The following is a 14,691-nucleotide window of genomic DNA, read 5'->3' as shown; positions in this document are numbered from 1 at the left end:
GAATTCGTAACCAATGTATATGCGTGGACCAATCATACTTTAAGGAAGCGATATTTAATTCAAGAAATAGAATATTTTAAAATATAGAAAAATCAAGGAAGGTAGCGAGGAAAACTTGCAATAATTATATTGATATATCTTTATCTTTTTATGAGAAGAGAATCGGTTTATCAAATTATTAATACTTCACAATCCACAAGCCATTTCAAATAGAGAAGAACGTTGCTGTATCGCATTATTTCGCATTGAATGACAAGGAACCAAAGTGTCTGAGACATCTTCAATAAACCTCCTTAATTTGAAGCTGCTTTACATTTATGTATTTTATGCAGATTTTTACAGACTATTGTGCGTAGGTATCACAATCATACATAAAAGCATATAAAATATATTATATTATTAAATATGCATGCATGCATATGTATATTAAACCCGTGTAAATATGGATATTTCTAAGTATTTATCTATATGTTGGGACATGTAGACGTGTATATAGAGAGATAGGTAGAGATTTAGATGGATGGATGAATATATATATATATATATATATATATATATATATATATATATATATATATATATATATATATATATATATATACATGTATATATGCATGTATATATGTATATATACATACTATAGATGTATGTGTGCGCGCCTGCATGTGTGTAACTGAGACACTACATTTATTAGATTACTCGCACACACTGGAATCTAAAATAGGTGCTGTGTCTTTATATTTATAATGCACAAGCAAATAGGTGTATATCTATATATCTATCTAACTGTCCTATCTATTTATCTAATCTATCTACCCATCTATATATCTATCTATCTATCTATCTATCTATCTATCTATCTATCTATCTATCTATCTATCTATATATTTATCTCTATATATATATATATATATATATATATATATATATATATATATATATATATATATAGCTGTCTCTCTCACTCTTTCTCTCTCTCCCTCTCTCTCTATATATATATGTCTGTGTGTGTGTGCCATATATATATATATATATATATATATATGTACATGTATGTATACATGTATATATAGCTCTCGTGACAATTATAGGAATATGCATATACATGTTTATGAATGCACCTTAGAATATATGTTCCGAAGCAACGTCAACTAAAAGATTATAGCATGCATCTATTTTCGTTTTTCTTTGTTGAAATGCAATAATTCATAGTTATTTTTGTTAATCTGTAGAGTTTGTAAATTTTCGCAATTAAAATTCAAGTGGATCTTGAAAGACATATAAACAAGTTATTTTAAGTACCGCCATTTTATTTAATTGAAGTGATTTAAGATTCATTCAATTAAATTTCGATTGCCGAGTAAATTTACTTTTACGTCCTGTCATATAGAATAGCTGCATGCGTGGAGTAATTTCACTACTTCATATCATTGTAACCACAGTTCATTTCATAGATTTCCTAATTAATTTCAATCTTTATTTTATTATATTCAAATAATCAAATAATGGATTTTTTGAAGATTCCCTTCTCCTCATTCAGCATTTAAATTTTCAGTACATTCTTCCTTGCAATACGAAGGAATGCGGAATTGTTCCTTAGACAACTGCATCTGATTATTTAACAGGTTGAGTATTTTCTAACATAAGTTAAATAAACTGTAAAGTTTACTATTTGTCTTCTTTTGATTTTATGCCTAACGCAACATTTGAAACGTCATACTAAGATTCTGAGATAACGGGTCACGTTTCAAAGAGTGGTGTAGACGAACATAATAATCTGAGTACACAGATAGCGCTAGATAAAGAGCACCTAACAACCAACGCAAAATTGATTGTCTTGAAATTCAGCATGTAGCTCATACCAACGATACACTGCGCTTCTTAAATGCTTTTAAGGCATCTTTGGCATTTCAATACTTTTAAGGCCATCTTTGACCCTCTAAAGCAAAGATGTTAGCAAACGTTTAAATCCATGTTGCTCTGAACGCCTGAAGAAACAATTTTTTAAGGATTTTCCGAACCAACACGTCACCTTTGGCAAACATGTAATAAACAAGATCTTAAAACAATCAGTGGAGCATTCCTTCAGCATTTCGACAAGTCTAGACGAACTCAGATAAGCTACCGGAGGCTTAAAAAATAAGAAAGCAGCAGGACTAGTTGAAATACCAGCTGAGACCTTCAGCTGGTATTTAGTGCAGGGATTTCGGAATGGGATATAGGGGAGAACGACATTATTGTCAGCTAGGAACGAAAACATGAAATCAGGATACATGCAGCAGGCAATGACGTCAAATGGGTGACAGATTGTTTGCCAACCAAGAAATCAAAACACAAAATTGAAGGAACAAATACAGCTACGAAAAACCTTCCGAGAGACAAACAGCATAACCAATTTACTACTCTGGTATGGTATTTCATTTTAAAGCTCCAAAGTTTCGAAAGGCAAAATTGGACTAGGTGGGATTTGAACTGACTAAACATTTAAAAGTCTGAGCTGGAATTATTGGTGAATAGCCGAATCAAGTGGAAATGCATCACCTCTGAGAGGAACCAACGTTCCAAACAGCTGGAAATAAATATGTTGCGCAAAAATATAAATCTAGAGAACAGCATGAATTGAACAACTCAACACAAATCATTTCGCTAGACAGGAAATTGTAAAGTTGAGGCTTAAGTATTTGCAAATAAACCATTATGTATAAAATGACAATACCCTACATTTTTTAATAACATTATATTAGTAAACAATGTTTTTTTATGTATTACTTGGTATTTTAGATCATAGTTAATGCGTTATATTTATTATCTTTAAAAAACATTTCATATTAAATGATAGGAATTTGAATTTCGAAATCTCATGTATATTCCAAATTCTACAACGTACTTTGGCTGTAAATTTATAAAAGAAAATGTGTATTTAGACAACAGACACTTTAATTTTAAATTATCATATATATTAGGGAAAACAGCTTTGTTCAGTATAAGCTACTTATATAGGTGAATCACTGGCATACAAAAATTATGAAAGTAAGTGTGATATGAGAAACAACGAATACAAGAAAATAGTTTTGTTCGACTCAGCGGTTTAGCGACTGCAGACTTCCATGCAAGATATTTCATCGACAAACGCTCATACATACACTCCAACGCACAAACAAATGGGCATTGAAGCAAACAAACAGATGCATAGACACTCGACAGACTGACTCACACATATGCACGTACGCAAACAAGAATATTCTTAGTATATGACTAAGTATATATGTGTGTGTGTGTGTGTCCATGTTTGCATATGACTACATATATACATATATTTGTTTATACATGTATCTATATCTATACCTATATATATATATATATATATATATATATATATATATATATATATATATATATATATATATATATATATATATATATATATATATATATATTATGATTGACCGTTGACTGAACACTATTCAATTTTTTTTTTTTCTCCGTGTTTTTCTCCTTGTCTCCGTATTCTTTCTGTTGAAGAGCGTAGCTCGAAACGTCAAAGACTTTCCGTATTCCCGAGCGTCATACTAATATATACTTTTGTTATTTACACCACCTGTCCTCGTCTGTTGTTATTTTTTGTATATTCTCCCATATATATATATATATATATATATATATATATATATATATTTATATATATATATATATGTATGTATATATATGTATGTGTGTATGTATGTATGTAAGTATATATGTATATTTCTATATCTATACACACACACATATGTATGTATATATATATTGCTGATTAAATGCATTGACATCACATATATTGCAGATATTTGATAAAGACTTGCGACTATACATGATATATTCCCGTGCCTCATTAAAGTTCTTTTTTCAAAAAAATGATGTAAATTGTTAATAATCAATGCAGAACTTCCATAATAGTTCCTGTAAATATCATTATATGTTATATATATAATTATATTTATGAACACATATCACAGTATAGAAATTTTTTTCAATATACGTTCACAGCATATTTTACTATGATACATAAAAGAGAACAATTACGACTTGAAAGACACGTATTAGAGATTCATAAACACAAAAGCTGTTAACTTCTGATGTTAAAATTTACATGCCGCTACTTGACTCCTGACTGGAACACAGCTGTACTGCAAATGTTTGGAGACGAGGCTATTGCATAGTATATATAGGCCTCGGCGCTCTACATATACTTTTCCTCTCTCATCTTTATACGCCAGTCATCCTGTTTGTCATCACCTAGTGTATTATAGTTCAGTTCATTTTTGTTTTAAGTTGAAATTCATGGTTATAGTATATGCCCTCTTCCTCTCCCCCTTCTCTCCCTTACTTTAATGTTTCAGTCATTGGGGGCAATGATTTCAAAGGCGTAAGACATACAGTTAAGAAGGTTAATCGATATGTCTGTCATTTCGTCGCCCTTGATGTTGATGCTAACTTCTGGAATTTCCATAGCTTTACAAGCTAATTCACTATTTGGTGTTACATCAACAAACAAAACACTGTCAAGAATACTTTTGTCACATGAATATTCTTAGGCATGCTGTTCCAGAACGTTTGGTGGTATAAGGGACATGCTCCATCTACATCATGTTTTTAGAATGCTTTCACACCTGTTCTTTGCCTCGCAAAGGTTCTTGTTTCTATCTCTTTCTTTCTTTTTTTTTTTTTGAATAGCCAAATGATTGTTTTCAAGATATGGACTGGTGTGTGTGTCTTTAGAGTACTTGCATCTCTTACCACACTGAATAAATATGCAATTAAAGTGTTACGTTTGACCGTTTCCGAAATAACTCGTTCTATTCATATAACTAGTGACTCCGCCATAGTTTAAGTGGACTATGAGGGATTTCATTACTGTGTCGATCGTGACACCTATTCACAACTTTGCATCCAGAACGGATAATATTTTCAGAGGTGCCTAGCGGGGTAGAGTATAGTAATTATATGCTATTATGAATAGAGTTGGTATTTGGTAATCTTCTGGTTACTCATTCCATCTCTTTCCGGTGCACGAATCTTCCGTTGCTCAATTTTGAAAAGCTTCGTAGCTTTAAGCATAGTAGAAATAAAATCTGGATTCTGGAGATTACGAATGAGTCGAATATTTTCCGAAACAATCTGAAAAGAAATGGAAATGTATAAGTAGCTTTACAATTTTGAAGTGTTGATATGCTAGGGAAAAACTGGAAACTTCGGTGTAGTAATGTGATAATAAAGATATAAAGTGTGCATTTCAAAATATAAACGATATACCCATTTAAAATATTTAATGCCCATTTGTGCGCTTATATACCGAGTTGAAATACTAAATAATTAAAAACAAATAAACATGTTATAGTTTTGAACAGTAGTTTAAGCTGCTTTTTGCGATATATTTGTGAAAAATATCATTCCAGATTTCGTGATGGTTACTTTCAATATACAATCTCAGATTATTCTTGATTTACACACACACACACACACACACACACACACACACACATACACACACACACATACTCACACACACACACACATACACACATACACACAGATTCATACACACACATTTACATTTAAATATATATACTGATATCTACAGAAAGAATCGTTTCCACACACACTTACACAGTAAGATGGAGATAATACTCGATTATCAAAGGCACTGGAAAATAGAGGGCTGTGTTAAGCCTGGAAAATTACCAGCATTTACTTCCAGTTTGCCATAGGCGTTCATCAAACAGAGGTGAAAATTTGGAACGATACTATGGTTTTTAAATGTCTTTAAACAGTGTAGGGGAGATTATTTGTCAAATAACAAAATTAACATTTATAACTGAGGGAGCATGGCTTGTGACATTTGAAAACAAAGGAACTATAATGGAAAGCATTATAATTCTTAATCTCAAATGAAATAATTTTGAATAAAACGACGAGCTGTGCATGGCGTTGGGAAAGGGTTACACTATCTACTTCCAAGCAAAATAAGCCGGCAAACGTTGTTTAAGAACGGAGACGGAGCAAGAAAACCATGCAAATTTAAAAGAAACAATAAATATGAAAAGAGAATAATTAAAATAAGAGTAAATGTGCATGAAAAATAGGAAATGATTTTGTTGTAGAGTAAGAGGGTGAAGGAGAGATTACAAAAGAAATGGAAGGCGCGATGAGATAAAAAGATTGGAAAGGAAAAAATCGATTGAGTGTTTAAGAGAGAGAGACAGAGAGAGAGACAGATAGATAGATAGAAAGAGAGAGAGAGAGAGAGAGAGAGAGAGAGAGAGAGAGAGAGAGAGAGAGAAAACGTGTGAGGTTGGAGAGGATTGTTAAGAGAGTCATAAAATGTTGATAACGATGTTGCCGAGCATTGTAATATCACATTAGCTTGAACGAAATATCAAAGGGAAGTTGGAAGTGTTTCTTAAATCTGAAAACATTTTTCTTCTGATATTTTTCCGTTATCTACACATTACATAGACACACGTACTTATATACATGCATATATATATATATATATATATATATATATATATATATATATATATATATATATATACAAATATATGTGTATATGTGTGTGTGTGCGTACGTCTGTGTGTGTATATATTCAGGGTGAGTAAGATACTTCAGGAGAGATATATGTTTATAAAAACATTTATAAAATAAGAGATAACTTTATTTATCAAAATAATGCTATGAGGATAAAAATAAACCCTCTTTTCTATAATAGTATTCAATAAATCCACCTTCAGCTCCAACAGCTGCTTCTATATGAGATCTAAATCATTTACATGCTCAAATCAAATGGTCCTCGTTCATTTTGGACATTACTCTGACTGTGGCAGCTTTCAAAGACTCTTTGGTGTTCTGGGCGTTTTCTTTGACCTCTCGCTCAACAACGCTTTGCATGTAATAGTCCAATGGATTGAGATCTGGTTAATTAGGACGCCAAATGTTAGGGCTGTGAGATCATGGAAATTTCCAGCCATCCATTCCTGTGTTACTAGAGCCATGTTTGGTTCGTGCAAAGTCTTATTGAAACACATATAGCCTTCAATTGCATACACGGTCTATCGTTTATTTACAGCATCGCAATGTAGGCGGCAGAGTTAAGTCTAAAGCCTTGTGGAAAGAAGTAAGGAGGTATCACATGTTTTCATTGTTGACAACGTCTGAAACCACAACAGCTGCAGGAAATTTTGTATACATAACACTTGGAACTTCAGAACGGTCTGCACATAACCATCTGACATTTCTTCTGTTAACTTTTTAAACTCTCTTTTTTCTCGTTTCAGAAAAACCAAATCAAATCTTCTACTGCTGGATTGTTTAGTTTGTTTAAGAGCCTTTTAGATCTGATGTAGTAATTTTCTTTAGCTTTTTTCTGACAACTTGACACCTTTCATCATCATATAAGACATATCTGATGTCTTCGTGGACAACATTTCTGACTGTTCCTTCGGACACATCAAGATCTTTTGCAATTGACCTCATGGACTTTCTCGGATTGTAACCAATGGTCTGCTGAACTTGCTGGATATTTTCAGGTGTTCGGACGATTTCAAAGCGTTTAGAATGCTTTTTAGGCTTAGATACTGGTGATACGTTTCTACCTTCGGTCTGTAGGTGCTTACAAATTTTATAGACGAAAGATCTGACAACTTTTAAAAATCCAGATATTTTTTAATCGCTAATGCTCTGCCTTTATAACCACAATAGCAGCATAGCTCTTCATTACTTGAGTAAGCTGAGGGACAATCATTATTATTTACTGAAACAAAGATTATACAGTTATCAAAAATGCAGGAATGGCCCCCAAAATGTATGTCCCGAAATATCTTACGCACCTCGTAAATAAATAAATAAATATATATATATATATATATATATATATATATATATATATATATATAGTTTTAGGGAAACTATATTGAGTTTTTACCTGTAATTTTGGATTTTGTCCCTAATATATATATATATATATATATAGAGAGAGAGAGAGATAGATAGATAGATAGATAGATAGATAGATAGATAGATAGATAGATAGATAGATAGAAAACTGATAACACATGCATACATGACGTGTGTAAATAAATTTACATAAATTCGAATGGCTGTTCACGGGAATAAGGATCCAGGTGGAATTTTTCTATCATTTCATTAGTTTTTTTAATGGGAATAGATGCTTTGACATCTTATGTTGCGAGGCATCTATTTGGGACTTATACTGATAGATAGAAAAAGGTACCTCATAGTATTCGGAACATCGAGGAAAGTACTTAGGGCATCTATACGTGGCTGACATGCGTGGAAGAGATTGCTGTATTGAATTTCAGTAATTAGTGAAGTAGAGTGAAATGATGTTTATTTCTGGAATGGCAAAGATTTAATGTTTAAGTGTACTTTGGTATCGACGTTCTGTTTTTCTCTCGTTCCAGGATGCTGTCACAGCTACTACCTTCGGTATTGAAAGAATTTCAGACAAGCAAGGGTTTTATGAACATGAACGTTTTTTTTTGTGCTGCTCCAATTAGTAACGCGTAGCCTCTAATTTGGGCATAATGCAAGTGATTGGCGCACAAACCTACCGACGTGACTTTTGTTGATACAAATTGATGGTGATTTGGGGCGTGGTTCGACCTTGTAGGAAGGGTTCGGCTTTTCTTCCTACAACGCAATTATTCCCCAAGAAAACTTTGAAGAATTGACAGGTAGAAACTTTCACAAAGAAATAAGAGGGGCTTGAAGCAGAAACTCTTCTAATTTTATCATGCATCGTCAGAGGTGCGCAAATGGTACGGCAAGCGAATATCGTGAACCGATCTATATTCAATGTCAATGGAATAAATTTGGTTTGTAATTGGTCCTATATTTAATGGACGCTCATACTCATTGAAAAATCAGAGATGGGAACTTAATAAGAAGGAATTGCGCAAAACCTGCAATAAATCAAATAGTGTGATGTTGCTGCGAATCTCAACTTTTAGATTTTTAATGTAGAGACACTCGTACATCGGCAGATAAAAGATATTGCGTGAAAGTGGGATATAGAGGAGTATGATAACACATCAAAGCAAGCAAAAAGTATTAAACATTAAGGTTAAGAAAGGAGACACAATGAGATTGTATTCTTTCTCTTTGTGATCGTGGGAGATTTAGCACATGCAGATGTTATGGAGGGATTGGCAAATGAGAAAGGAGAGCAGATGAGGCAAGCAACAATGAATAAAATGACTGCGAAACTTTGCATGATTTTCGGAAATGAGCAAAACAGAAAAGCATGAATATTTTGTAAAGTAGAGCAAATAGAATGTGTGGCAGTTAGATCTGTGGACAGGAGATTGGATGTACGGGGGCCCTACAGGGATAATTATTTGGAGATAGTTTCAAGTAATAGTCATGGTTTGGTGTATATGGGAAATGTGGGTAGGGTGAACTACCGGGCTGCATAGGAGGTTGGTTCTTATTGGATAGCTCAGAAGTTGTCAAGGAGCACTGGAGAAGTTGAAGGGTATGTTCTTCCGATGTAGGCAGCTAGAGAGTTACAATAATATAATATGCAGAAACATAAATTGAGATCTAATGTGCCACTAATGATCTTCCGCTGTTGATAATTTAATTTGACCATAATCATATAATTATCGAGTAGATTTCATAAATGTTTGAAATTTTGAACAGGATTAATTCTTACATATCTCTGCTTCATTGTATTACGATAGTGAAATTTAATATTAAGATGTTCTATAAAAGTATTAAAAAATAAATTAGTCAAACAACACTATGTGTCTATTGCTATTATATTTCTTACACAATATTAGTAGCGCAGACCTTACAATCTTGATGCTTAATTATCCATTACTGATACCTTAAAGGCAGTTGTTCTGGTGCCGAGGATATATCATACTAATGTTAATGTAATTGATTCTTAAAATGAAATTTCGTACCTAATATTCCGATACTAATATCGAGAGGAAGTTGTAGCGTATTACATAGAAGTTGTAGCGAATGACAGTATAGAAAAGTAGTTTTGAATACTAATGAGGGTACTGATAAACCATTAATTGAAATGTTTCTCCACAATTATGAATGGTTGGAATAAAGTAAGATGAAATAAAACTAGTCCAATACAATGCAGGTAGCACGTAAAGATAACTTTTAAGTTGATACATAGCTGATACGGTATTTCCGTTTTGATCATAAAATCAAAGCGTATTACATATTTACTTCGAGTTGTTGCGTTTTCAAAAAAGAATATTTTTCTGTTGTTAAAAATCATTTCAATCACGATGTTCATTTATAAAGTTACTAACATACCACTACGAATACCAATTATCCTGCTATATATACCACGTTTCTGTAGTCTATGACGTTGATTAAAATATCTTCATTTACGACGGTTTCTAATTTCTTATTATGCTTGAAGTGGTAGGTGCTGGAACAACGTAAAACGACTTTTTATTCTAGTCTTCAAAAAACAATAGAATGTCTTATGGTCAATGATAAGCCTCCGTAGAGAAATCAACACAAGATTAGTATACAGTTTGTTGACGGAAACACGCACACATCATTATTCATGTTTTGAACCATTTCTTTGTAAATATTGTATCATTTTTATATCTATTTATTCTTCACACATTTTTATATTTCTAATAAACATTTACGTCAATACGATTCTTTTCATTTGCAACTATTCTGATCATAAAACACATAAAAAATATGATAAGCGCTAACTAAAATAATAAAATAATTTTAATTTGTTTCATCTAATGTTCAAGAATCATAATCGTTTTATATTTGTTCTTTTATAATCAGCCTAATAATAATTCACATTTTTTACGCTTGGCTTCATCAATTCAGCACTTAAAATAATATATTGATTCAATTTATTTCACTACGTTTATATTGTTTCTTCGTTCCTTTTTTTTTTGTTATTTCTTTTTTGTTTAAGACTGCGATTATTATATTTTCACTGTATTTGTATAAAACTTTATATAATTTTTCCAATTAGAGAAAATTGGAAAAGTTCCGGTAAAAATCATCCATTTTTATTCGGAATTTTCTACACATTGACGCCTCAGAAATTATTTTGCAGTCACCCTCACGTATGACCTTAATATCGAATTCATTAAATAATTCTCAGCGCTTCTTTCATTTCATAATTTTACTTTCATATTATTAGTCCATATTTTAATAAACGAAGAATAATTTTGTATAAATTCTCTAGGTATAAGGACAGCGAAATGTGATTTTATAGATGGGAAACTACTTCGTGGTATAATCAATATTTCTTATTGTCTGCTGTTTTCAAGCCATTTTTATCGTATTAATTATGAATATTAATCGTTCATAAATTCATTGAGTCACGTCAATAATTTATATTAACGAGAGACAATAATTCAACATCAAAGTAAGTTTAGTGTATCGAATGTGTATAGTAAAAGATGAGTGAGGTATCACAGAAAGTGTCATAACTGCGACATGGTACTAGATTTTTTCTTTATTCGTTTATTTATTTCAGTCGGTCACTCAAAACAACACACGAATGATGTTCAGGGTGAATCAATTCAATCAGTATTGTGAGCTTGCAGTACTGAAATGAGTGATGATTGATCAGATTCTGAAGAACGTGTTCCTCGTAAATATATTCCTAATACCCCTAGGCGAAGAATGTAAATATGTTTCAGAAATCTAAGAATTTTACAATACGTTTGCCTGCCTCCAAAATATATGTTCGTAGTCCTCCGGAAGTGGAAAGACGGACAGTTTGTGAAGCGGCGAGTAAATCTGCATTCCAGCTGCAGAACTAAATTTTTTTCTCGATATCCTCTTTGCTTGCAAACAATCTTGCAACAACCAATGCGCATTGTACACGTTCTTTTCATTACACACTCGTACAAAATTGGAACAAAATACGTTTAAAAAACTTCTGGAATATAACTTTTTCTTTTCATTTACTTCTACTAGCTACAAGGTGTTTTAAATACTAACAAATATGTAAGGGATTTTTTCTTAAATGATCTTCGTGCTATATCTTAGTCATCGAAGAAGTCGATTGTAACTGTGTATCGTTGCGATATCTATCCTTTAGTGGAAACTTTACCGATTGACCTTCTGTATTTGAGGAGCATTTGTGAAATAGAGAAACTGATAGCATTCTACAGCTGTGTTATAGTTACGTTGGCTTGGTCACTTTAGTAATGGTGATCATGGTGTCCTTTAAACTGTAGCCTTATGCTCGAAAATACTGATAGAGCTTCTTACACTCACGTTCCTTTCCAGTAAGTGTGTAACGTACTGTAAACATTTAAGCACAATATTATCCCCCATATTACTTGTTAACGTTATTTCTATAGATATTCCATAGAAATTATATCCAGCAATGATTTTTGTTACAACGTTTCGTATACGAGACTTCAGATGTAAACAAACAATCATATCGAAAATGAAAATTGGGTAATAGGCGCTTATGCCATATTTCGGGCGTTTTTGCCATTTCATCAGCACCCATCCAACACATTAATCATCCTCGAACAGTTTGCTTAAATGACGACTATACACAGCGGGGTATGGCTATTGGATATACAATTTCACAAAGTAAACGGATTCCAGAGTCTGGTACAAGCTACAAGACACACTCGTTCATTTCTGCGGAACGCTTCTTTCTGCAGAAATGTAAAACTGATCTGAAGAAAAATGTATTCAGCAGTAAGGATTCTTGAAATTAGTGAATCGACTACTGGTTCACAACACCGGGAAATTTGAGATTATAGCTGAAACAAAGTTAGATTGTTAATTATCATCTGAAGGCAACACATATCTTGCTTCCACGATTCATGGATTGGCAGTGTAATTTAATGAGTCTGCGTTTTAAACTAATTGGGTGTTAGATATATTGCAGATATATATATATATATATATATATATATATTAGTTTAGATATATTTTAAGTATGCCTTCATTCTACGTAGAAGAACGTAACACATACCAATGATTTAAGATTAATTGACATAGGAAACGTGTTGCAACGTGACCAAGCAGAAACATGAGTCAAATACCAATATATTCTGGTATGTTATCTGAAACGAAATATGTTATTTTCTCTATAGTAACCTTTCAAATTTGTCTTGTATATAACTGTAACTGAGCCTGCTAATGGTTGTAAATTGCCTAATGGTTGTAAATACGGGAAACGGTTCGTTTCGTTTTAAATAGGTGTGCTCGTAGTATACTGCAACCAAATTAATATTTGTAACATAGTTTTCGGTATCAAGTTACAGTTCATATAAAACGATCTACAATAGAATCCCATAGTCATTAGATGTTTGCATTAAACACTTCAAATTATCATATATTAAATACCTTCGCAACCATGACTTCAATGAAATAGCACTGAAGTAGATTCGAAGGCCTTCGAGATGTTGTGTATATCATGCTGGTCCCAGGGCATACTTGGTTATCAGATTTATAAATATACTAAACAGATCAAACTGCATTTATGAGTTAGAAAAATATTGAGAAAAATAGTTTATTTTAATTTTTACTGTTAACAATTTTTATAAATTTTGTTATGTATGGAGAGAGTCATAGTGCCTTAATATCTGACACTCACCGGTTCAATATCCACTCATTTATTTATTTAATTTTTTTGTGCCTTCCAAAAAATTTCGTTGCTTTTGCAGCCTTGTCAATGGATGCCGACTCTATCCGTTATCGGTAAAGATCAGTATTCATGCATTTAAACTGAAAATAGAATTTATAAATGAAAGTGGTAATAAATTTACTTTGAAAATAACTTTTATTTTACTCTGTCACCAATTACTATACAATGTAACCTTAAATTTGACACAAAAGTGTAACATTCTCAAGATGGTTTCGTTTAATGTTTCTTCAAACCATTTAGAGACGTACACATTGTGACATGAATTATAACGTTTTGAAATACCTAATGTTACATATTGCATTTCTGTTCATTCGCAGTATATAATGCCGCTATCTAGGTTCTAAGTAGAGTACATTATTGTTTTCATTATAATTATCTTCCTTTGTTATTGAACGTGATATAAGAAAATGTAAACTCTCAATTGAAATAATTCAAAATCAGAACTTTGACGCACCGCAACAGCTAAGCTACTATAAATCATTTCGTGAGAACATGATAATTTTCTAATCAATTTGTATGGTTAGTAATTTTGAATAACCAAAGTACATAGTAAATAGAGAAGGAAATTATCAAATGTAAATATTTCTCATCAATGCCTAATGAAATTTCTGATTAACGCGTTAATCCTCCAATGTATTGTATTACAGGTTAATGAATAATTCTATTCATAAGAGAATAGTAAGTCTGACTAAATCAATTATGATTATACTGCAGCATGAAATTGTTTCATTATTTCCAGTTACTTATCAACGAAGAGTCGTAATTTTTTATACTGAGTAAGGTGTAGAAATTGGTAAAAGCAGATTATATATAATTTTCCATTAGTAAATATATTGGATTTGATTAGATGTGATTGGGTGATGAATGATTATATACTCTATCTTCTGACAATTATACTAGAAATATGCTATGTGGGTGTTCATGGCTAACGAATTAAATATATAATATGTAATGCAGACGACGATATTATAGAATGCTGCAACATGGAGTTCTTTCAAGGAAACATGTCG

Source organism: Octopus bimaculoides, chromosome 16 (genome assembly GCF_046866305.1).
Source record: "Octopus bimaculoides isolate indiv1 chromosome 16, ASM4686630v1, whole genome shotgun sequence".
Classification (NCBI taxonomy): Eukaryota; Metazoa; Mollusca; class Cephalopoda; order Octopoda; family Octopodidae; genus Octopus; species Octopus bimaculoides.
The sequence above is the reverse complement of the archived record's forward strand: the minus strand, read 5'-3'. Positions refer to the sequence as shown.